At 34.5% G+C, this 25,451-nt stretch overlaps 1 protein-coding gene, 1 long non-coding RNA gene and 1 other non-coding gene across 3 annotated transcripts in view; 2 read left to right on the top strand and 1 right to left on the bottom strand.

The window, feature by feature from the left end:
* Window positions 1-25,451, top strand: part of LOC137403895 (serine-protein kinase ATM-like) — a 96,479-nt gene that overhangs the window by 35,057 nt on the left and 35,971 nt on the right. The window lies entirely within an intron of this gene.
* LOC137403898 (uncharacterized) lies at window positions 6,251-16,043 on the top strand. Its single transcript, XR_010979631.1, has 3 exons — window positions 6,251-6,401; window positions 6,793-6,934; window positions 15,996-16,043. It is a non-coding gene; the product is annotated as an uncharacterized lncRNA (long non-coding RNA).
* Trnah-aug (transfer RNA histidin (anticodon AUG)) lies at window positions 7,759-7,831 on the bottom strand. The gene has a single exon. It is a non-coding gene; the product is annotated as a tRNA-His (tRNA).

Here is a 25,451-nt window from a genome sequence, read left to right as displayed (position 1 = left end):
AAAGTTGTAGTTGTGTGAAAAAGCTTGCAAACCTTTAAAGTTGTTTTCTTTTTCCTCTTAATTCATTTAAACTGCTTAAAAATATTTTCTCATGATATGAAGTTTAAAAGTTAGAATAGTAAATGTTATATAAAAATAAATTTTCTGTCCAAATACTTTTTTATTACTCGGGCAACACCGGGTAGTACAGCTCATAGTTGATAGCAGTTGATTAGCTTCCCATCACACCAATGTAATACAACCCCAGAATGACTATCTATCTTATCTATGAGTAACTACTTGCATTGCCTTCACTTTCACTCACTATCTATTCAGTGCCTTGGCAAGTCATGTAGGTATCAGGGATTACGTGCATGTCACAATTTCCATTTTCATAATTCATTTCCATATTATTTCCATAACATTTCCATAATTCATTTCCATATTATTTCCATTTCCATGAAAGTTCCATAATTCATTTTCATATTAATTCCATTTCCATAATTCATTTCCATATTATTTCCATTTCCATATTATTTCCATTTCCATAATTCATTTCCATATTAATTCCATTTCCATAATTCATTTCCATATTATTTCCATAGCATTACCCCCCTTCATTTCCATATTATTTCCATTTCCATAGCATTTCCATAATTCATTTCCATATTATTTCCATGTTCATATCATTTCCATACTTGTAAAATAAAATTTCCATATCTATTTCCCTAAAATTATGGAAATATTTATGTTTATGGAAATGAAAAAGTAAACATTTCCATAATATGTTTAGCAATCCCTGGTAGGTATTGAATTGCTTTAAATAATAAGCACATATTAGAGTAATAAACTATAATCATCATTTCTTTAATATGAGCATTAATTACTATCTCAACTGGAAATTCATGATCCTTGTTTAACCCTTCTCATGGCTGATGTTGTTGATCTAATCAATCACTACGACTGACTAGCACAAAAAAAAGGCGTGGCCTAAACGCTCCTTGTTGGCACCGGAAACGCTCGTGTAGTTATCACTCTAGGGGGAGATAACTCTATGATACTCACTGACTACCAGATGACTGGATATTTGGTATTTCTTCTAGTAAAACTAAATAATTTTATTTAGTTTTACTAGAAGAAATACCAAATATCCAGCCATCTGGTAGTCAGTGAGTATAACTAAAAGCCATTGGCAGTTGCATTGGCTGAACTTTTTTCATTAAAAGTTTAATTATCCAATCATCAGATTTTACAAGGGTTAGCCAATTAATTACATAATTTGGAAGGTTAACTAACCAATCAAAAGATTCTTAAATGGTTCACCAGCAAAGCAGCAGCTTCCAGAAAGTTAGTCAACATCAAATCATATAGGACCTATACACCTTCAAATACCTATTAGTGACGCTTTCCATGATTGGTTCATTTAGCTAACTATTCAACCCTTGGTAGGTAAGTTTTACAACAATTTACTCTACTAGTAATATTAGTAGAACGTTGTTAATAATGTTGAGTTGTATGTAAACAATGCAACACTCACAGAGGCTATTACTGATGAAGATAGGATGATAGGCTACAGTGACAGAGACACTAGCAAGTATCAGCAGGCAGCAAATGCTCTTCTCAAGGTGAGACACAATATGCAGGGTTACGAGGAGAACTGACAGCTCAGTGTCAGCAGGCAAGTTAACTACCTCATCCAGCAGGCTACTGACCCGTGCAATCTTGCTAAACTCTTCTGTGGCTGGCAGCCTTTCTTTTAGTTGAGTTATTGCTCTTCTGACAGCTCTCATCACAAAAAGGTAAAAATGGTGATTTTCATTCATGCCAATAGGCTGAATATCTTGGTTAGTGAAACTACCTCTGATACTTTCTACTTTCGTCATAACTAATTATATTTTTTCTGAGATGTTAGTTTTTTGTTTTGAGTAACAAACTTTCTGAAAACTTTTAATTTGCTACAAGTTTATCTTCATAAAACCAAGCCACTCGATAATTATGAGTTTTTGTTGTAATCTCTAATGCTGTTTGCACTTTAAATGCATTCCATGATAATAAACTAAAATTTGCTTTTTAGATATCTTGACTTATAAATTTGCCAATATTTGACTGTATTGGCTGCTGATAGTACCACCCAATTTAATGATCAATCTGATTGGGTTACCATTTAGATAAATATCCAATAGCAATTAGTCATTTGCAAGTTAAAAACCCAAAATGTCAGGCATGCTCTAACTCTGCTTTGTGAGGTGGCATCTGAACGAGGCAACTAGAAACATCTAAAAGGCAGTATCCTGTAGTTTGCAGTGGTTGGTTGATAGAAACAAGTTTATATTTTCAACACTTAATATGAGTGATGACAGGGAGAGTTTCCTGTGGTGAGTCTTTAAGGTGGAGACAATTCTTAAAAGACTATTTATTGATGGCTGACTTGACTGATTATAGAAGAAATATCATTAAACAGACAGAGATAACATAAATATTGAAATAAGTTGGAATTCATAAGTGTCCTAGGGTAAGTTGAAACTAGTATCTCATTAGTTACCAAATAGCTTATCTACCTAAACAAGGTGAAATGTGCTTGACATATCTGTAACCTTGACTTTTACTTTAGGAACATATTTACTACTGTATGGTTTTGTATTTAAGGACATTTGGGGATCTCTAATAACTTTCTAGGGATTTGTTTCTATGTCTTACACTGCTCATTCACAACTGAATCTAGTAAATATAGTCTTAATTCTTATCAAATTTGCGGTGGCTTTCCACCAGCTTTCTAAATAACGCTATAGCATGAGGGATTACTTTTTATATTTTAAATAAGATGTCCTACCCAGCCACGGAAATCAATTATTCAAGTAATAATAAACCTCAAATAATATAGCTTATAAACAAGTTGGTAGAGCTTGAAGGATGTATTCTGAACACGATGAAGACCGTTATGACGGATGAGTTAATTATACAACCTGATGCAGAAGAGAACAACTCTTGCTTCTAGATCATAGGCTTTAAAATCTTCTTGTTTGATGGATGTATATGCAACGCTTTTAAATGAATAGAAGTTATTTGTTTCGCATGACACGACTCTGTGTATGAAATATAACTAATACTGAGGAGTGACGCTGCAGCCTTCTCAGACAGGTTCAGGTGTCAGAAAATATTTGCCACCTGAACAGGTATGCATATGTCTATGACATCAGTTCACTAAATATGAACAGACACAACTTGTTTTAGCAACAATAACATAATAATATATTTGGCTCTGCATCGCAGTCCCAATTAACTAAAGTTCATAAATAAACAGATGAAATTAAGAAAAACAACCAAAACATGACAATAAGGTTTGTCTCGCGTTATGTTTTTTAGGAATACGGACAGCGTCATCTGATGGTAAAGGCAGCAAGTCCTCAACAGTTGCCATTTCACTCTCTACCTTTTTCTCACACATATCAATTGCATCGGCACAACCTTTTGGTTCCATCTCAAGCTCATTTGCATTATTTCGATTCTTTCCTCCATCACCTACTTCATCAGCATTCATATCTCTTGCAAGAGTGTTAGCAGGTTCTGCACCATGATTGTACATTTCTATGGCTGTCATGTTCATGGTTGACTTTGTCTTAGTTCTGCCTGTACAAATTATTGAAAATATTTTGTAACTTTTAAACTACAGGATATGATGTCACGGCATAATTTTAACCAGTCATTCAAAGGTAAAAAGTACAAAACAGTGAAAAATAGAAAACGTAGATGCAATAAGAACCCACATGTATGCGCAGTAGCATAGCTAGTCATGGTGCTGGCCCTTAGTTAGCATTTACCGGTAGTTAATTTTATTTAAATAAAAAACAACGAGTATTCGAGTGACTTGAGGAGGTGTTGTTGAAGCTCAATCTTCTCAAATTGCTTGTTTGTCGGGGCTTAGTTGACAAAGAGTGCCATTCTGTCACTACATAGTTTCGACCAATCACATAAAGGCATTTCTACCTTGCTATTAACATCCATAGCTTGGCATGTTATTGCTGCTAAAGTCATAACTTCTCAATGAACTCTTAATAAAAATAATAAGATAACAATATAATGATAAATATGACATACTTGAATCTTCCTCTCTTCTCATACTAGGTCTGTTTGCCTGCAGCTCACTCCAAACTGGACTAACACCTGAAATCACCACAAGGTATAAAAATATTAAGTTCTCCACAGGAAAACACAAAGTTCACTGACTTTACCATAAAAAACCAATTTGTGGTAATTCTAATCATATCAGTTTCATACCAAAACAACAGACAAAAATGAAAGTGGCAACAGGTAGCTCAACATATATATTAACACAAGTTTAATATTGGTTGAAAGAGTTATAATCCAAAAAACTTGGATTAACTTGTACTTGTACTTTTTTAAATATTGTTAAAAATTGGCAATAAGCTCGAGTGATCAGCACAGCTTTGAAATGTTTCATAAGCAAATTATACATAAAGTTCAAAGTGATTATTAAAAAGTCGATTATAAACCTATATCTTGGTAATTTAAGTCTTAAGGTTTTCTATACTTTCAGAGAACCATAAATTTTGTTCATGTTTTTTTTCAACTCACAGGCTATTTCATGATCCTGCGGTTCCTCTTCTCTAATAACCTCCAACTTTGAATCAGGAATCCTGAGTCTGAGAGATTTTCTGAACTTGGCTTTTCCTGAGTTTTTCTTTACATTTTTTCTTAACTGAGAAACAGCTTCTGACATCAGCTCTTCTATGTACCTACAATAACATATATTTTGTGAGTGGATAATATCGGTGTGTATGCTTGCATCATAGATGTATATCCAAACCACCTCCTAGTTTTCTAGGAAGGATAAGACAACTACGCAGTGATGTTTCATACTCCTATTGCATCATCATGTGTTACTTCAAGTCATAACATTACTCCCTCCTTAATATTAGAACCATAAAACCAGCATAGATTCATCTAATATAAATCAGTGAATTGTAAACTTGCTCATGAAGCTTGAAAAAGTTTACTAAATATTGAGTTGAAAAGAAACTAGAAGTATATGGTACGTAGCACAATATAAAGTTATTATATATGTTATATAAACTTACCAAGGTATGACATAGAGCAGGCTGATTGGAAGGATGACCCAAGTCAACAAATTTAGCACCAGAGTAAAAACTACTGTTACTATAACTTGTAGCATCATCATATAGAGTATCAGTAACAGAGGAGAGACAGCGTAGACAGCGACGTTAAAACACATCTTGCTCGTTTGAAATCCAAACAACTAGCAGAATTGATTGTTGGAGTAACGTTATGACATCATAGCCCATTGTTAGAAATCCTTTGCTAGAATCATACTAGTGCTAGTAGATATGTGGAATATTAAACATTCAAATCTCTAACAACAATTCCACTGTGCTCTTAATAGTGCTGATATATAAACATAATATATAAATTAGTCTCACTATTTTGAAGAACTTTGGAATTTGGTTTAAATCGTAAAGTGTTCAAATTTTCAGATTGTTATGCAATTATTCTAATCATACAGCTGCACATATATTTCATTTTCATGTTACTATTAGTTGTATTCTCTACTCACAATTGTCTTGTGCAATTTATAAATGTGGTCACTTCAAAGGCCTGCATTTTCTATTTACAACTTATAGATTTACTGTACTAAAATAGGTCAATAAGTTAAAGGTTTCTCTTCCCGAAACGTTGAATATTGTTGTTAAAATATTATATAGATAGGTCGGTATGTTTGTGACTGAATCTTATATAACGCTGAGTCTGACACTTCAAGATCTTAGGCTAACAGTAAAAAATATGCATGTATTTATTGTATATTATTTATTAAGTCCTAATGTACTCATAATTATTGTATTCTTATTCAGACTTCTGACAGATTATATTTAGGTTTAGCATATTCTACCTAAAACTACAGACTACATTTTTATTATTTTTCTTTTATTACAGGATTTATTAAAGGTTTATTCTTGACTTTTTATATATTCCGATATTTAGCTTTTACATAATGCTTAAAGTATTCTAGACTGCATGTAACCAATTCACCAGCGCATGCGTATAGTACACTAGAGGGTAGTTTATTAATAGAGGGTGGATGCAAGACTTCCCTTCAGCTGATAAATGTTAGCATAATGTTATGTTGTAGCTAGAGTATTTCAATACCAATATCCAAACACTGCCCACACCATGCGTTTGATGAGATATTTACTATGAATTATGGGTATCTAATGGAGGAGTAAAATCACCAATACTGAGGTATCGATAAAAGCACTATGTAAGCACGATATAAGAACTCTTCTTCTTCCAGTTAATAGAAGAAAAGGAAGGCAGAGGTTGAGACAGAAGAACACTGCTAAAGAAGTATGAAGAAAGAGGTTATGAACCATAATGCATTGCAACAGAAGGTGAGGGATAGAGCAGGATAGAGATATTAGATTAGATCAAAATGAGGACAATCAATTGTCACTCTAATGGACTGTTACGTTGATGACTTTTACTTTTATCACAACTAATTGATATTTCATACTTTTCCCAAATTATAATTTAAATTTTTTATCCATAATAAATAACATTGATGTTGGAGTTTTTTGTTATATTGCATTCATGAGATGCCTTCATGCCGAATGCTTGCTTTCAAATTAGTAACAACACAAATTTAATGAAATTGACAAAAAATTACATTGCTTTGCAAAAAAGAAAAGTTCAGAACAGATATAACAGAAACCTGATAAAAACGAACAAACGATAATGCTACGTTTGACTGTAAAATAATGTATGTTTTACCCTATTGTCCAGAATGAAGTTTAAAAAGAGCCTGAGCAGACCAGAGAGTACAGCATCACATCCTAATGAGCACACAATCCTGCAGCTATGACACACAGTGGCAGGTGGTTTGACAGTACATGAGCAGGAGGAATGTGGAATGATCTTATCCAGTGTAAGTTGTAAATGTGCAGCTACATACATCTCTTCACGTATAAGGTATATATACATGTATGTGGTTAATAAATAATTGTATAAAATTATCTGTGTGGAGTAAGGTGCAGATAACCCTAAAATAACTATTTCTGCATAATCCTAGGCTATGAATTTTCAGATACCATGTTGAACTTATGTTCTGCTTGTTTTTGCTAATAGTCCAACAAAGACTTTAGAAAGATTTTGGGTGTTTCATCTGGTACTGAAAGTAACAAGCCAATTAAATGGTAAACTTTAGCTTGCACTTTAAACTTTGACATAAACTCAGGCTCATCAACCATTTTGGCTCCAAATGATGTTAGCTGAAAGCAGCTGTTGTATGATTAACTAGGTATGTATCTTGCTAGCGTTGATGGTAAACTCTGTCCAATTGTTTGCACGAGTACGTTCGCTCCAAGGTTTCAGCTTCTCTAGCTCCTGCAATACACTTCTTGCTTTGTTCTAGCCATTCATGACACTAGGCACTTGTTCCCGATTGTCGTGCAGCTCCTTTGCACTTTCTGTCTTTGCTGCATTGTGTCTCAGCTTGTTCCAAAGTTTTAACTGTTTATAATTCTAAAGACAATTCTAAAGATTCTGGAGGAACTAATTGTTCAAATCAAAAAAATCCTATATCAACTTCCTGGTAGCCATTGCCGCGAGCCAAATTGTGTTACTATTGACTCAGTACTCTGGATACTCAGTACTCTCGCTTTAGAGCCGTCGGCTCTCAATAGCGAAAGAGTTAAAAAAATTAGTATTGACCATAAAAATCTTGGTTTAAAGTAACTAAAAGGTGAATGTTGACCTTGATGGGACTCGAACCCACAATCTTCTGATTCATAGTCAGACGCCTTATCCATTGGGCCACAAGGACAGATGTGATGTGTAGAAAATGTTTAGTTTGAGAAGTAATTATGTATTGATATTTGTGATCTGGTCTTTGAAGGCTGTCTAGTTCAGCCAACCAGAATAGACAAACAAACACACAACCTCGATATACATATTTTATATAGTAGACTAACTGTGCTAGCCGGCGTTGACCAGGTAATAAAAAAGTCTTTGGTCAGAAAATTGATTTATATTTAACATACAACAACATTTGCCATTCTAACTTTCAAACTACATATCATGAGAAAAGTGCTTTGTGTAATTGAAATAAATTAATAAAGAAAATGAAAACAACTGTAAAAATTTTCAAACATTGTCAAACAACTTTTAAACTTCATATTATGAGGAAAATATTTTATGCAGGTCAAATAATTAAAAAGAATAACGACTATAAAATAGGTTTAGAGGTAATTGGGAAATAATTAACAAGTAACAGCTAAATTAAGTCGGTTTTGCTACGATTACAATAAAATATGATTCCGTAATGATACAATAAATATGAACTCAGAAAAAAAATAAAAATCTTGAATATGTAGAATTAATAATACCAATTCTTGCATAGGAGTGTGTGTGTGTTTGCGTGCGAGCGTGTGTATAAAAAGGTTACTGTTTAATCTAAACTTTGAATACTACGATATGGAAACAATATAATTGTCCTCGTGAGAAGAATTGGCTCTGACCCAGATATAGTAATCGAACCTTATGAAAAATATTTCTTAACAGGAGCATCGTAGCGCGTGGCTGCATCAGTAAAATAATCAGTGTGCGCTATAGCTATAGCCAGAATGACAGACACACATACTTTTAGAATTGTATATACAATGTATATAAATTTATTATTTGATATATAATAACTAGTGTTTTGGTTTTGCATGTACTATAGAATCAGGGTAATATAAAGACACATCTCAGTTCAGTTTAGTGTATTGTTAGCTAAATATCAGCAATATTATTGTGACCATAGATATAGAGTTGTCATGACAGCATGTGAAAGATACCATGCTAGTGAGTAACACAAGATGATACACAGATAGTACAATACCTTCTTCAAAAAAATACTGATGACAGTTTATATGACCTCTTTTGGACATTTACTAAATAGGAATGTCTCATAAAAACATAACCACTTATCTCTAAACCCAATATTTCTAACTTAACAAAGAGTAAAGGTTTGACCACAAACTTGAAGATCTTTGCTGACATTCACCAAGTCTACAACCATCAATAATTCTTAACTTAACTAACATATAGTTCTGGTCAGTTCAGTTCTCAGCAGTCATTATCTTTGTGACCGATCTTATTGGTACAACAAAAGTGAAACTGTTCCTTTGCTTTGATCACATATTTAGGATTCAATATTGCATAAAATACAGTGTTGCCTCTGCCAAATAGAGACTGTAATGGAACACTGAATTGTGTTGCTATATACATCACCAGTTCCCGATGAGCTATTGGAAATATCTGTAGTATGTCTAAAGTTACAAACTTCCTTGAGATCAGGGTGGTCTGATAGAGTGCATCTCTAGATTTGTAGCTTGTCCCGAAATAATTCTTACCGGTTTTGATTCCGTTTAATTTATAACTGTCATAGGTTTGCGACCAGATTTAGGAATCGTGCTGAATTACAATAATATCACTATCTATCTGAAAAATGCAAACACTGTATACTTACGGGTAATATTGGGACACCTTGGTACACAATTAGTACTTCTACACTTGTATGTTGAGGTATGGCTGTATTCCATTTTTATTGCAGGAGCTGGGAGAAGATATTTACAGTGTTGAGGAGTTCTGATAAGGTTATCAGTACAATATTGCAAGTTTCAATAGATGATCCCCTCCTTGACTGGACTCCCTCTGCAAAAAAGTTACAAGAAAAACAGAAAAAACAGATAAAAACCGACACAAGTCTTGTTAGCCACTCAGTAATTTCTAGTAAGTTTCATCAGCCAATCAAAACATGTAGAGAGTTTAATTATCCAATCATCAGATTCTACATAGGTTAACTAATCAATAGCATATTTTAGACGGTTAACTAGCCAATCAAAGTATTTTTAAACGATTTACCAGCAAATCAGCAGCTTCCAGAAAGTTAGCCAACATTGAATCATATATACACCTTCAAACACCCAATGGTAACACTTTCCTTGATTAGGTCATTTAGCTAACCATTCAACCCTTGAGTGCCAAGTTTATCCTACTGTAACCTGTGATATGTACTGCATCACTTTGAAGATACTTATCACTGATGAAGTAATATTACTAATAATATTAGTAATATACTAGTAATATTTGTATAATGTTGTTAATAATGTTGTGTTGTATGTAGACAGTCCAACACTCACAGAGGCTGTCACTGATGAAGATAGGATGATAGGCTACAGTGTAGCAAGTATCAGCAGGCAGCAAATGTTCTTCTCAAGGTGAGACACAAGTTGCAAGGTTACGAGCAGAACTCACAACTCAGTGTCAGCGGGCAAGTTAACTACCTCATATAGCAGGCTACTGACCCTTGGAGTCTTGCTAAACTCCTCTGTGGCTAGCAGCCTTTCCTTTAGTTCAGTTATTGCTCTTCTTACAGCTCTCATTAAAAGAGGTAAAAATGCTGCTGCTAATAAACCAAGATTTTGATAATAAACCAAAATTAACTTTCTAAAATCCTAACTTAGAGTTCACCGTTATAGTTTTACCAATATTTGACTGTATTGGCTGTTGGTAGTACCACTCAACTTCAATTGATCGATCAATATTGGATCGATGTCCAATATTGATCAATCATTCTGATAAATATTCAATAGCAATTAGTCATTTGCAAGCTAAAAACTCAAAGTCTCAGGCATGAACTAACTCTGCTTTATGAGGTGGCATCTAAGAGGCAGTAACCTGTAGTTTGTAGTGATTGGTTGATAGAAACAAGTTTATTTTTTCAACACCTAATAAGAATGATGGCGGGAAGATTTTTGTGATGAAAGTTTAAGGTGAAGACAATTCTTAAAAAGTTATTGATAAATAGCTGGCGTAACTGATTATGGAAGACCTTAACCATCAGAATAGGAATATGTTCAATACTGCAGTTTTATTCTACAAGGACAAATAGTGGATCTTGCTAATAACTTTTTAGGGATTTGTTTCTATGTTTCATACTGCTAACTCACAACTGAATCTGGTAGTTATATTCCCAATCCATATCTAGCTTGCAGTGGCTTTAGACAAGTTTTTGTAAATATTGTTATAGCAAAAGGGATAATTTTTTATATTTTAAATAAGATGTCGTACCCAGCCACAGAAACCAATAATAGATGTAATAATAATAAATAACCTCAAACAATGTACTTTTTACACAAGTCGTTAGAGCTTGAAGGATGTGTTCTGAACATGATGAGGACCATCATGATGGATGAATTAAATACACAATTTGATGCAGGGGAGTACAACTCTTACTCCTAGATCATTGGCTTTAACTTTTACTTGTTTGATAGATGCATATGCGACATGCTTTTAAATTAATACAAAACTAAATGTTTTCTTATGACATGGTTCTGTTTATAAAACCATGACTAATACTGAGTAGTGACACTGCAACCTTCTCCGAAATGATACTCTGTAGATGTCTTGTAGGGTGCACAATATTGGAGGTATGAGAGAGTATCTGCCACCTGAACAAGTGTGTACATGTATGCGACATCAGTTCATTAAATACGAATATAGACAACTCTTTGTAGCAACAATAACGTAATAATATATTTTACTCTGCATCGCAGTCCCAATTAACTAAAGGTAAAAAATGAACAGATGAAATTAAGAAGAACAATCAAAACATGACATTAGAGTTTGTCTCATTTTTCGTTTCGGAGGAATACTGACAGCGTCATCTGATGGTAACAGCAGCACATTCCCAGCAGATGCCAACTCACTCTCCAAATTACTCTCACTTTCATTGTTAATTCCATCGACGCGACCTTTTGATTCTATCTCCAACTCATTCGCATTATTTCGATTCTTTTTTTCATTCAATACTCTGTCAGGACATCCTGCATCGCCTACTTCATCAGCCTTTATACCACTTGCATAAATATTAGCAGGTTCTTCATCATGATTGTACATTTCTATGGCTGTCATGTTCATTAGTGATCTTGTCTTAGCTCTTCCTGTACAATATATTAAAAATATTTTGTAACTTCAAAACTACAGGATATGAAGTTTGTTTTATTTCATTAAAAAAAGTACATACCAGTAATAAATAGGAAAATTAGGTGCAATGAGGACCCACATGTGCAGTAGCATACATGTAGCTAGTCATGGTTCTGGGCCCTAGTTAGCAGTAAGGGAAATTATTTACATGTAAGTGAAAAATACACAACAACTATTCGAGTGAATCAAGGAGGTGTTGCTTGAGGCTCGAGAGGAAGGGATTAAAATTGCTTGTTTGTCGGAGGTTAGTTAACAAAAAGTTCCATCCTGCCATTACATAGTTTCGACCAATCACATAAAGGCACTTTTACCTCGCTATTAACATTCATAGCTTGACATTTTATTGCTGCTAAAATCATAACTTCTTAATGCACTTGTTAATAAGAATAATAAACAGTAACAATATAATAATAAACATGACCTACTTGAATCTTCCTCTTTCCTCAGACTAGGTTTGTTTGCCTGCGGCTCACTCCAAACTGGACTATAGCCTGAAATCAAGGTATGAAAATATTAAGCTTTCGGCAGGAAAACACTAAGTCTACTGAATTTACCACACAAACCATTTTGTGGTCAAATCATATCAGTTTCATACCAAAACAACAGACAAAAAATGAAACTAGCAACAGGTAGCTCATCATACATATTAGCGCAAGCTTATTATTGGTTGAGAGAGCTATACTCCAAAAGACTTGGATTATCTTGTATTTTTTTAATATTGTTAAAAATGGGCGATAAGCTCAAGTGATCAACATAGATTTGAAATTTTTCGTAAGCAAATTATATATAAATTTCAAAGAGATTATTCAAAAAAGTTGAATATGAAACTAAATCTTGATAATTTAAGTCCTAAGGATTTTCTATACTTTCAGAAAGCCATAAATTTTGTTCATATCTTTTTCAACTCACAGGCTTTTTCCTGATCCTGAGGCTCCTCTTTTTTAATAGTCTCCAACTTTGAATCAGGAATCTTGGGTCTAGTAGATTTGTTAAACTTAGCTCTTCCTGAGTTTTTCTTCGCAACTTTTCTTAACTGAGAAACAGCCCCTGACATCAGCTCTACTATATACCTGTAATAACAGCATTTCGTGAGTTGGTAATATCGGTGTGTATGCCTGTATCATAGATGTATCCAAACCGCCTTCTCTACTTTTAGTAAGGATATGACAACTACGCAGTGATGTTTAATACTCCCGTTGCATCATCATGTGTTACCTCAAGTCATAACATACATGTAACTCCCTGCTTAGTATCATAACCATAAAACTAACAGAGATTCTTCTAATACTAATCCGTAAATTGTAAATTTGCTCATGAAGCTTGAAAAAGTTTACTAAATATTAAGTTGAAAAGAAACTAGAAGTATATGGTACGAAACACAATATAAAGTTATTATATATGTTACAGTGTATATAAACTTACCAAGGTATGACATGGAGAAGGGTGATTGGAAGGATGACCCAAGCCCGCAAATTTAGCACCAGAGTAAAAACTACTGCTACTATAACCTGTAGCATCATCATATAGAGTATCAGTAACAGAGGAGAGACAGCGTAGACAGCAACATTAAAACGCATCTTACTCGTTTGAAACTCACACAACTATTTGAACTTATGGTTGGAGTAACGTTATGAAATCATAGCCCATTGTTAGAAAAGCTTTTGCTAGCTGTGACTGTCTTAGAATTGTACTTGTACTAGTAGTTATATGTTAAATATTTAATATTCAAGATTACACAGGTTCAAACATTTCAAGGGAAAATATATTGTCTGTGATCTGATTCGTTTAAATGTCATAATGCTAGTTTATATGCTTTTTATTGTTTGATCATAGTTTTTGTTCTTTTTCTTTTGCATTGTAGTTATGACATACAGCATCACTCAGTTTCTGAAGTTTTAGCTCAACTTTTATCAATTACATTGTGAGGTTCATTGATGCTGCAGGCATGAAACAAAACAGATTATATTCACTTGTTATCCAACAGATGCTGTGTATTATTGTCTTTGTTGTTCTTTATAATGTGTTGAGGGGATTACGTAAAACACAGGTTCATATTCCCTGCAAGCTTTGGTAATCTTTTCGGTCGGTCTCACGCACCTATAATCTTGTCATACCCATTACCATTTGTGTCATTTAGAAGTGCATCCTTGGAAATTTGCAGTCATGAGTTCCTGCCACTCATGTGTCAGATGACTGCAAGATTGTCAATGGAGTTGCCTCCTCTACAAGATACCCTGAAAGCGCACATCATCAGGCTGCGAAAGAGCATCCTCACAGCATGATTGCCATGCTCTTTGCTCCCAAGAGTGCTGCTACTGACCTTAAACCAACTGACGTGACCTTGGTAGAATTGGTGGATTACAAAGTTGTATGCACCTGCTTCTCATATAATATACATATATGTATATTATCTCTCATAATATATGTATTATTATTCTCATGTATTATTATTCTCATAATATACATATATGTATGCTAGCTTGTTTAGCTATATATAGCGACTTATTAATAGCTAATAATAGCTCTTAATAGATTTGTAAATTTTATTCTTACAGTTTGATTCTGATGGTTGCAGATAAGAGTTGTCTAAGTGAAAGAATTAAGAACAAGTCTATTCTAGAGAGTCCAGCGAGTACTGCTTCTAAGCATCCCTTAAACCATCATGACTATCAATCTTTCATCGCCAAATTGGCAAGAAATTTTATGCTGATGACACACGATAGGCAACCCGTCTATGGTCACCAGTAAAAAAGGAGGGTGGAAGGGGTAATGAAAATAAGGAATGTTGAGTGTTGTAATGTGTTGACAAGTTGGTTTGAGATTTAAATTGTGTGAAGGCTAAAAGACATATTAGTTGGTATAGTTGTTGTATAAGCAAAACACGAGATTTTTAAAATAAAGGAGTTCATGAAAAATGAGGCTTTATCTTTATTAAAGTTTTTAGCGGTATAAAATAAGTTCATCAGCAACGAAAATAGTTTTAAATTTATCAGCACTCTTTACAAGATCAAGAACTAAGTTAGTATCATAAGCAAACAGTATAGTTTTGAATTTGTGTTTACAATAGACCTCCTAAACTTCATGATTTTACAAAGTCCAACTGTCAATATTCATTTGTCTTTGTCATTCCGTCTTTCATTTGACTGATTGATGATAGTTCATAATTTCATGATTATGGTTTCAAAAGATATTCCAAACACCAGAACTTTCAAAACATCATGGTTTTTCAAGCATGAGAAATGAGAAAAGGTGTACAATGACATGTTATAAAGAAGTGTGTAGCATACAATGTTAGTAATTTTGTGATGGAAAAGCATTGTTGTAAGTTTAGTATATTTAACAGGTCAGACACTCTTGTGATTACACTGAGTTGCCACAAGTCTACAGATACTCACAGGAGTGTAAAAGCACTGGTGTGAATGAGCCCAAAATAATTTTCTGCATTGGTTCTGATGGTCGGGGCGCTACAAGCAACTGTGTAAGGTGAGTTGATGGCTTTAGACTATTTATAAAAGTTCAAGCTGGAAAATATCCAGAAAAGCCATATTTCCTTGAAACATGTCTGTATGAGTTTCTCGAAACCTTACAGGCTCCTCATACGGATAAACAACTGGTACATAACAGTAATGTAAAAATAATGTAGTTTTAGATTTATGGTTACAATAGACATCCCAGACTTTATGATTTTACAAAGTCAAACTGTTAATACAGTATAATGTAAATAAAAATGTTGATAAAAGGTTAAGGGCTTTCATTTGACTGTTTAATGATGGTTCATAATTTCATGATTTTGGTTTCAAAAGATATCTTAAACATCAGAACTCTCAAAACATCATCGTTTTTCAAGCATGAGAAATGAGAAAAGGTGTACAATGCCATGTTATAAAGAAGTGTGTAGCATACAATGTTCGTAATTTTGTGATGGAAAAGCATTGTTTTCAGTTTAATATATTTAACAGGTCAGACACTCCTGTGACTACACTGAGTTGTCACACGTCTACAGATACTCACAGGAGTGTGATAGTGTTGGCGGTGTGAATAAGCCAAAAATCCTCTCCTGCATTCTGTTCTGACAGGCAGCGCTCCAAACAACTTTGTAAGGTATGTTGGTGGCTTCAAATTATTTATAAAAGTTGAAAGTGGAAAATAACCAAAAAAGCCATACAACTATCACCTTGAGACATACCTGTTTGAGTTTCTTGAAGCATCGCAGACTCCTCATTCTAGGTATTCAAGTTCAGAGTCTTTTGTTAGAATGTACTTTTAAATATGACTTCGGTGAGGCTCTCCAGGTTTTTTCCCTTACAGCGCATTCCCCCAGCCACCTCCCTTCTGTTTCCAACTATCCGATCTCATTGGCTGACTACAGGGTTTAGAAGATGCCTATCAGGGTGCTGTTATGGAGCAAGTCTTTTTATTGGTTAATGAGCTACTTAGGGCAGAGCTGTCTAGGTGTGTGTATGGTGAGCTAAATTCATTTACGCACTGTAAAAGCTCTATTTAAACGCCATAGGGCTCTACTTTTTATGAGAGGTGACATTTAAATAGATAGTAGCATTTTATTTTTTAAGTAGATTATCAGAATTTCGGGAAGCTAAATTTAACCCTGTCCTGGGATGAAGCGAATGTCACCTATATTTTGCATTCCTTTTCCTGCGGAGCGCCGATAACACATTTTGGTGCCATAAATCTGCAATAACTTATCTTGCAGCCTTGTGATTATTGGCCAAAACTTGAAGTCCTTGACATAGTAAACAGTTTTAAACCCTGTCATTTTTAAACTAGCTTTCTGATATCAGCTGGCTAAACATACCATCACTGTTTTTGAAATGGTATTTAAGATCATACTATTATTAGAAATAAAAAGGCTGGGTTTTATTCTAACGTAATACATTCACATGTTACTTTGAATCCTGGTTATGTTATTCTTTGAAATTTGAAATATAGAAAGATTGATGAGTCATACCATATAGTGCAATCTTTATGCTAGATTCACGCTGAAGCTACTATTAGAAATGCAATAAATTATTGTAGCTCATATGGATTTGGAAGAATTATTTGAAAATTTTATAAATTATAATGATGCAAAGAACAACCTTACACAAGCCGAATGGATAGTGTTAAACTTTCAACTTAGTTTAATTTATTGCGAACCTATTTTAACCAATAAGATTGAAGCTCATATGATTGGTTTCAGCCCTTCAAACGACCAAATGAACCGTAAAGATTTTGTATTATTATGCTTATTTCTCAGACTCAGCCACAGAATGAGTTATCCTTCCCATGTTCCTCAACTTCATTGCATCATCCTTTTTAATAAGCACTGATCCTGAGTCATCATGAGTGGATGACACGTGATCAGTTTACAGTTTGCTAGGGCTTCGGTGTTGTTAACTCATGATTGGCTTGTGCGAGTGGGCGGTACTTGTTAACCAGTGATATACGATTTCAGGGCTGGTCGTTGACCTGTGAACTCTACTATAGCAGACGAGCGCGCGGTTAGATTGCTTGATCAGCAAAAACGAACCAGTCTGCTTTACTTGCAGCTGGTCACGTATTTACTTATTCAAAGAATTCTTGTTACACGCAGTCTCGAAGTTATTTACCAGGAGGTGAAAGGTACTAGTTATGAGCTTTTTTATTGTAATTGTCATATGTATGTTCGTTTATTTTTCTATGGCTGTACTGAAAACCTGGTGATGTTGCTATTTATTCAACTAGTTTTCAACTTTTGTATTAATCACTTGCATTCGTTTTTGGATTTCACAGTAGGGTTTCGGCTGAAAGTCTGAGTTTAAAGTCAATAAAGTTTATTACAACCACACACATAGGTAAGGTACAGTAAAGTGATAACTGATAACCTCTCTTAAGTTAAGTCGGAGCATTTCTAAATGCTGTTATTGTTTTCTTTATATTGCTCTTACATCAACTAACATAAATGTGTACTTTTGACATGTTTGTAAACATTTATCATAAGTTTGTACTGCCACTCGATACAATATGGCTAAACTCAAAAAGCAGAAAAGTTCATGTTTTTGCACCAATCACTGGATAAAATCGATTGTGCAACTAGTTTTTAATGACCAGTGAATTGATACATATGTTATTCATGGCTTTTAAGTGCATGTATTATATAAAACTCACACCGTGACTGCATGTAAAGAAACAAACTTATAAAGTAATAAGAATCACTTGAAGAAGTTTTTATGGTTACCTTACCTTGGAGACATGTGGACAGAATAGTAGCTTTGGAATACGTATTTTCATAAGTAGAGATGGTGATGAGGATAAGCAAAGCAGCACAACATTATCTCAGACTGGGTGAAGTTTAAATTGTCTCCTCATGTCTAAATATTGTTATTTCATGTTATACTTACACCAGCAAAGCTTTACTTTCACTCGCAAAGCTGCAATGTTTAGAGAACTTTTCATGAGAAATGTTGGAAATGATTTTGAGCATAGATTCAAGCGTTTGCTCCATTTCTACATTTTAAGCTGCAAAGTCTCTACGTCTCTATGTGTAGGTTTGATCGTTTGTATGCATCTATGTCTCTGTAGCAAAAGGGTAAAATGTATTGAATGTATATTCTATGTCTTTATCTTTCCTGGTTCATAACAAATTCAATTGCTAATAATTTGTCGTGTTGTTTATTATTTCTTTTAGCAGAGTGAACGAATGCTGGAGAATTTTAAGAGGTTGTCATCTCGTCTCTGGAATGTCAAGTGTGACATCAAGCATTTTAGAACCTGCTGGCAGCTCGAGGAGTTTGATAGAGCCATGTTTCTCATGCGAAAGCTTATGAACGCTGTTGAAGCAAATCTTCTTAAAGGCCAGTAGACAGTTTTATCCTGCTTAAATAGCAATCAAAAGTGTTAAGAGCTATATTAGATTCATTGCATTGTTGCGGGAAGAGTGTATCCTTTCGGTAGCGAACACTTTTGATTATCCTAGTTTATTGCTCCTAGAAATCTTTCTGTTTTACTTTAGTTTTTGGTAAAGTAAACTAAAGCAGTTCTACTTAAACCAAAAACTAAAAGTTTTACTCTGCTGAAAAGTCAGTTTACTCAGTCTGCTCGGTTCACAGCTTACTCAGAGCTGTTTACTCGGTAGAACAGAAGCACAATGTTGGAAAGTCTACCATCACCACATGCTCGTTCAAGCTTGAATTAGCTTGCGTAACATAGTTGACTCGCACTTATGAAGGCAGTAGTTTGTCGTTATCTCCACTCTCAAATTGTGAAACATGTTTAGTTGCCTAATTTAATATTTCACTCGGCATTGAGAATACTCTTTAAGATATTCACTACGGCCTCAGAAACAATAGTACTTCAAAAACCTTTCTTCCAATTTGGGTTTGCACTCAGTTTTGTAACCGTAGTAGAGTTTGGCTATTTTAGCCTCTATTCTGCTGTTTATTTAACTTCTCTGTGCAGTCAGCTCTAAAATCAATGACTTGTTGTTTGCTAGTTCATATTCATGCTAGTATCACCTTTTCCATGGACTGCTCTAGAAAAAAAGACCTTTGTCATTAGTCTCGTCTGAATAGATATAAAAAAATCAGTTATTTATTTGCACTGTTCGAAAACATTTTTATGAAGTCTCAACATTTTCATCGACGCAGTAGCTGTGTGGTAAAAGATGTGTGAGAAGTTTAGCTAAATGATATTAATTTTGGTCTACCAGAAGTCTATCACATTCACTGCAGCTGGTTTCAGCTTCAATTTTTTGATGTACCACATGTGTTAGCTAAACGTGTCAGCACAGTGAAAGCTTTGTAGTTAAAAGACCCAGTGTATATGTATCATTCAAGCCCACGCTTACGGATTTATTGGTATTTTGGGAGTTGTTCACTTGGGTGTTGGTAGTTTCTGCTTTTCAATTTTAGTCAAGTATTTCATGTGTTTTGTTTTGAATTGAAATTTTTTTTAGATGACGAATGCTCTGACAGTGAGAAACTACCAAAGCATGCTATCGTCAACTCTGGGCACCTGTGGCAGCTGGCTGGATCCAACCAAACTCAAAAGTCCAGAGACTATCACAGAAATATTTGCTACCTGCTGTTAAAATGGCTGAGAAATCTTACTGTTGCAAAAGGTAATCATTCTACTTGTTTTAGATATAATAGATTGGTTAAGTCTATGCATTGGTGGATTTTGATGTCTTATTCTCTCTGAAAACTTATAAAAGTTCTATACTCTTTAAACTTAAACATTACTTTAAAACTATTTTATTTCATATTTAACCCTTTGGGTTAGCAAGTATATTTTCAGAGCTTCTCCTTCTGTGGGTGAATTAATTTCAATGTAATGATCGTTATGTTATGTGCTCACTTTTTTGGTCTTAACTCAAAAACCATTTGTTTGATCTCTATGAACTATTCAAAAAAATAATCAGTAGAAAATTTTCTACAAATTGATACTAATAATGACTAAATTACATTCATATAAATTCACTTCTTTTAAAAACAAGTATATTTTGAAAACATTGTCGATGCTTTGCGTTCACTATTTTGATCATCACTATAAAACTGTTGGTTTAATGTTCATGAACCATTCATAAAATGATCAGTAGAAAATTCTCTACAAAATCATGCTAAAAAGCACTAAATTACATTTAAATACATTTAATATTCATAAAAATTTTCAAGGATGTGGTTGGTTTACACCCCATTTCGAATATGAGCCAATAGGCCCTATCAAATAATCAACATCTACATCTTGCTAAGATCCACTTGTAAAATTATTAATAACTAGAGGCATATCAGTATTTAAGTTATTACAACTAATTTTTAACCGCTGCAATCATGCGTTACTATTATCACTATCACCCACTAATTGTTGTGGTCGCTGTGATAATAGTGATGAAAGTGTCTGAAAATATCAGAATGTGGTGATTCTGACGATTCCGAGAGTGTCGGGAATCATCAGAATTACAGACTGAATCGAAATCACTAGGGTGTATATCTGATCCACTGTCACCAACTTTATCCATAAGCAGGTTCATAACATGATCTGAAGTGATAAGAAACTGCGATAGATTATAATCTCTTTCTAAAACGGCTCAATTGGGACGTAATTGAACAATATGGCTTCTGTTTACACTTTCATGTAACTCATTCGTCGAAATATTTTCATGAATATATTTCTCGCATTCAATAAAACCATGTCTATTGCCCTTACGCGTCTATTTCATCATCATTGTAATGCTGTCATTTTGAGCACTGATATCTCAAAACCTACCGTAAAACTTTGTTTAATTTTTAACCTTAGCTCGAACGAGTGCGTATCATCCTCTGATAAACATGACGAGCCTGTTGGTCACCCGTGATAGTAGAAAATACTGCAGAAATTATTCGCGCTGTTTGGAAAGAAGTATGGGTCACATGATCAGATTACGAGTAGACGATTAGACCAAGCCAAAACAAAACTGTAAACTAGCGAGCATCTATATTTGGTAAGGGTTCTTCGGTAAAACCCAAAGTGTTTGTCATAAACTAGTGCTACGAGAAGTTTTATATCGAGCCTTTTATTGGTCTTTCAATTCACGTGAGAACATCACGTGTCAAAACAATAACCAAATGGATTGATTATGTCAGAGAAATACACTGGCGAAAATGATGGCGGCGATAAACTGTTCGTTTTTGCGCTTTCAAGAGCTTGTAATCACATTTCCACATATTTTGCACCTACAACACAACAGGGTAAAACATGGCGAATCTTTTGATACCAAATAACTGTAATGTGAATTTTGTTGCAAGTCAACCTTTAAGGTTTTACAGTTGAACATTGTTCATCTTTTTTTGTTCAGTTCATATGTAGGAATTTTTATATGAAATTATATTTTTGATGTTTGTCTATCAGAGGCACAGTCCTCTTCATGCAAGTAACTGTTTACTCCATTAATGTCTTCTCTCATATTGTTTTCTTTTGTTAATTTCTTTCTTGTCTACCAAAGAGTAATTATGGTGTAACCAAGACCATGGAGTGGAACAGACATCTGATTTGCTCACAACTCAACATTGTTCCCGGTGTACTATTACTATTTTCGATCAGACATAGTATTCCATTGAACTTTTATAAACTAGCCAGGTCTGGGTATAAGGAGTAGAGATGGACGTCTGTTAGATGTTTCTAGTGAACTGCTTTATTAGGATTAATAGTAAGCAAACTCTCTAGAAATCTTCTTAGAAAAGAAGCAAGATTTTTTACTCTGTCTAGTCTGTTCTATTAGACTGAGTTGGTTTAACACAGAGGCAGGCATCTTTATGGTCTTGTTCCTTTCAACTTCTTTGCGTTTTTTGCAGATGAAGGCTTGTAAGCGGTCGTGGAGTGAGGAAACATTCACAAAAGCCTACCTTGATATATGTAAGACTCTACCTCTAGTTTTGAGACATTTCTCTTTTGAAAGATTCTAAGAGGCGGAGTCATGGCTAGATGCTCGACTCAGCTATAGATAATCAGTAGGAACCTTTTCTATGGGTGGGTATCATAAGAATTTTAGTATCATAACAACTTTCATACAGCGAACTTTCAACTTTCATAAGTGATGGAGTCATAAGTAAATGTTCAATACAGTTATAGGCAATCAATAGCAACGTCCTTTTAAAAGTGGGTATCATAAGAATTTTGGTATCCTAACAACTCAAATACCTCAGTATAGATATTTAAATATAAATAAAATTGTTTCTTCTCCTCGGTTAACCTACGTGCGCGGTAACATGTGCTCTTACACGTGTCTCTTACTAGAGACCTGGTATTTGGAGCACTTGCCTTAACTCTTTCGCTACCGTAAGCCGATATATCATCTTTCGCTGTAATTCAAGTACAGGCCGTACTTATATTACCGTAATATATCGGCTTTTCAATATGGTTTCACTATTCTTGAAATTACAAAGCTTATACAATAGCTAGACCAATCAAAATTTGTCTCCAGTGAAACCACCATGTTGCCAATCATTTGTTATCAATAGAAATTTGGTTGGCTAAATATTTTCAACAATTCGTGGTGATAAAAGTACCAACCGTAAAACGATATATCGGCTTATCAGTAGGGTTTCACTTTGCTTTTCATTACAAGGCCTACACATTAGCTAGAGCCATCAAAATTTGTCTCCAGTGAAACAACCTTGTTGCCAATCACGCGCTCCTAAAAGAAAATTTTTGGTTCAACGATTCCATTTCTAATTATTTTTCAAAACGGCAAAACCAGATCGTTATCGTCATGGCAAGGAAAAACACACCGCGTTCGTTCAATGCAAATAAAACGTTGGATATTTTACGAGAATGGAATTCACTTTGTACCTATCTTGTAGATAATTTTGTTTTGAATAAGATGCATTGTACAGTGAAACGATATGTTTTCATTCTCGAGATATTGCTTAAATACTAGCGGTATATTGGCTTTTCGAAAAATTCGTTTTTTTAATTCAGGCAGAATATTCATTCGTTAAGATTTTAATGTGGTAGTGAAAGAGTTAAGATTGTTGCGATTCCCAATAGTGCGCTTTCGTGCAACTGACTTTTTCGATTGTTGCCAGTAGTTGTGTGAGCCACAGTTAATGTGCAAGTGTTATTGCACCCACTGATGTGTTGGAGGGTCTCTGGTGCATCCTTTCAGTCTGTATTTAAGATCATTTCTTGTAGTCTGGGAGCAGAGTAGCTCAATTGTGAGTTGTTATTCCCTTTTTCAACTTTTGAAATATTAAGTGCGCAAGGAGTTCCCCAACATTTATATATTGCCTGTTTGCATGTTGCACTCTGTAACATCATTTCTTATATACATGTACGTTCATGCTTAAATTACATACTCATCAAAGGGTGGAGGCGTAATAAACAAGTCTATCATTGTTGCCATTCTGACAAGGATTTTCACAGACTGTGATTGGATAATTGCAACAAAACGTCATAACCCGCCAACTAGCATAGCATTGCCTCAGCATACGCTGTCTGTGCTACGTGCGTGAGCTACTAACTTCAAATGATTTAGCAGTACTATCACCTCACCAAAAGAAACCGGTAACTGGACGCGTTGACCATTATAAGGTCAACCATTTGGAACCATTTACAGCTATTGCTAAGTAAGCCGATTGATTATTTTTATGGTCAAACCGAAGACCTCGTTCATTCACGATGATAGCCCTTAATTCATTGACATTGAATATCAAGAGCGCTGTCCATATTGTCCATATTAATATGAAGATTCAACCACTATTTACTGACACTACATTCCAGGCAACTAAAAGTTGTCATCGCAGACCAGGTTTTACATGTGGTGTGGTTAAATATTCCATTGTAACCTGCTGTTTTGTTTGTTTGAATTTGATTATCACGATGATCTATCAATCAACATGATTTGAACTGAAGACCTAACTCAAGGAAACGCTTAGACTCAACTCAATAAGTTGTTAACTTTTCTTTACTGCTTTTTTGTCATGTGATCTGCCTACTAGATTCCAGTAGATTATTATATGAATCAGATTTGATGTTATGTAAGGCTGGGTGGTTTTGGGCACCAACAGTACACCGAGACCACACCTGTTTAAACCGATATCATACCGCATACCGACATTGAGAGAACAACTCCCAAAAACATACGGTTCAGTTTACACACCAACAAATACCGCAAAATGAGACAAAACCGCATGGATTTTTGGGAGTTGTGTTCTACCTACCATTGCTATGCAGCACTCGCCAGCTCTACTTTACTGGAGTACATGGTCCCATGTGCTAAGCAAACCCTTGTACAAGGGATGGAATTTGGATTGCACAATCCACCTGTTGGTTCATTCCACCACTCTTAACTTTAAAGTGGGATATTGTGTATTCTTTATTTTACGCGAGCGTGTAGAAAGCGAGCATAGAATACAGAGTCACAGACACACATAAAATCATGTACCATGTTTGTTGAGAATAAACCCAGCTCTTCAGCAATGAACAACAATTTATTTTATTTATATATGTAATTACAAATACCGTATATAAAACAACATTCAACTTGACAGCGATGACAGGCACAGACCTTCAATGCTGGTAAGCTTTTTTCTTCATCTGCATCAAATAATAAGCCTTTTAATGCTTTTAGTGCTCAGAAAGCAGCCAAATTTAACAAATTTCTTATCTTCTCCTGACTCTTTTTACCGGGCCATGTGTCAAGAAAAGACCACAAGCACACCGATGACTTCAACCACCATTAAATAATCACATTTTAGCAGTTGTTTTATTGTGATTTCTCAAAAGACGTATTTCATGCTCGCAGGCACGATACATTATCATGTGGAAAGTTCTTAAATGTATATGAATGTGTTGAAAGGAACAATTTATTATTGGTGTATTTCATTTTGTAGAGAACTTTCTACTTTGTAATTTTATTAAAGGTTCATAAAAATCAAACAAATCGCTTTTGAATTATGACCAAA

This window comes from Watersipora subatra, chromosome 9 (genome assembly GCF_963576615.1).
Source record: "Watersipora subatra chromosome 9, tzWatSuba1.1, whole genome shotgun sequence".
In the NCBI taxonomy this organism is placed as follows: domain Eukaryota; kingdom Metazoa; phylum Bryozoa; class Gymnolaemata; order Cheilostomatida; family Watersiporidae; genus Watersipora; species Watersipora subatra.
Note: the sequence above shows the minus strand (reverse complement) of the source record. Positions and strands in the feature narration are given on the sequence as shown.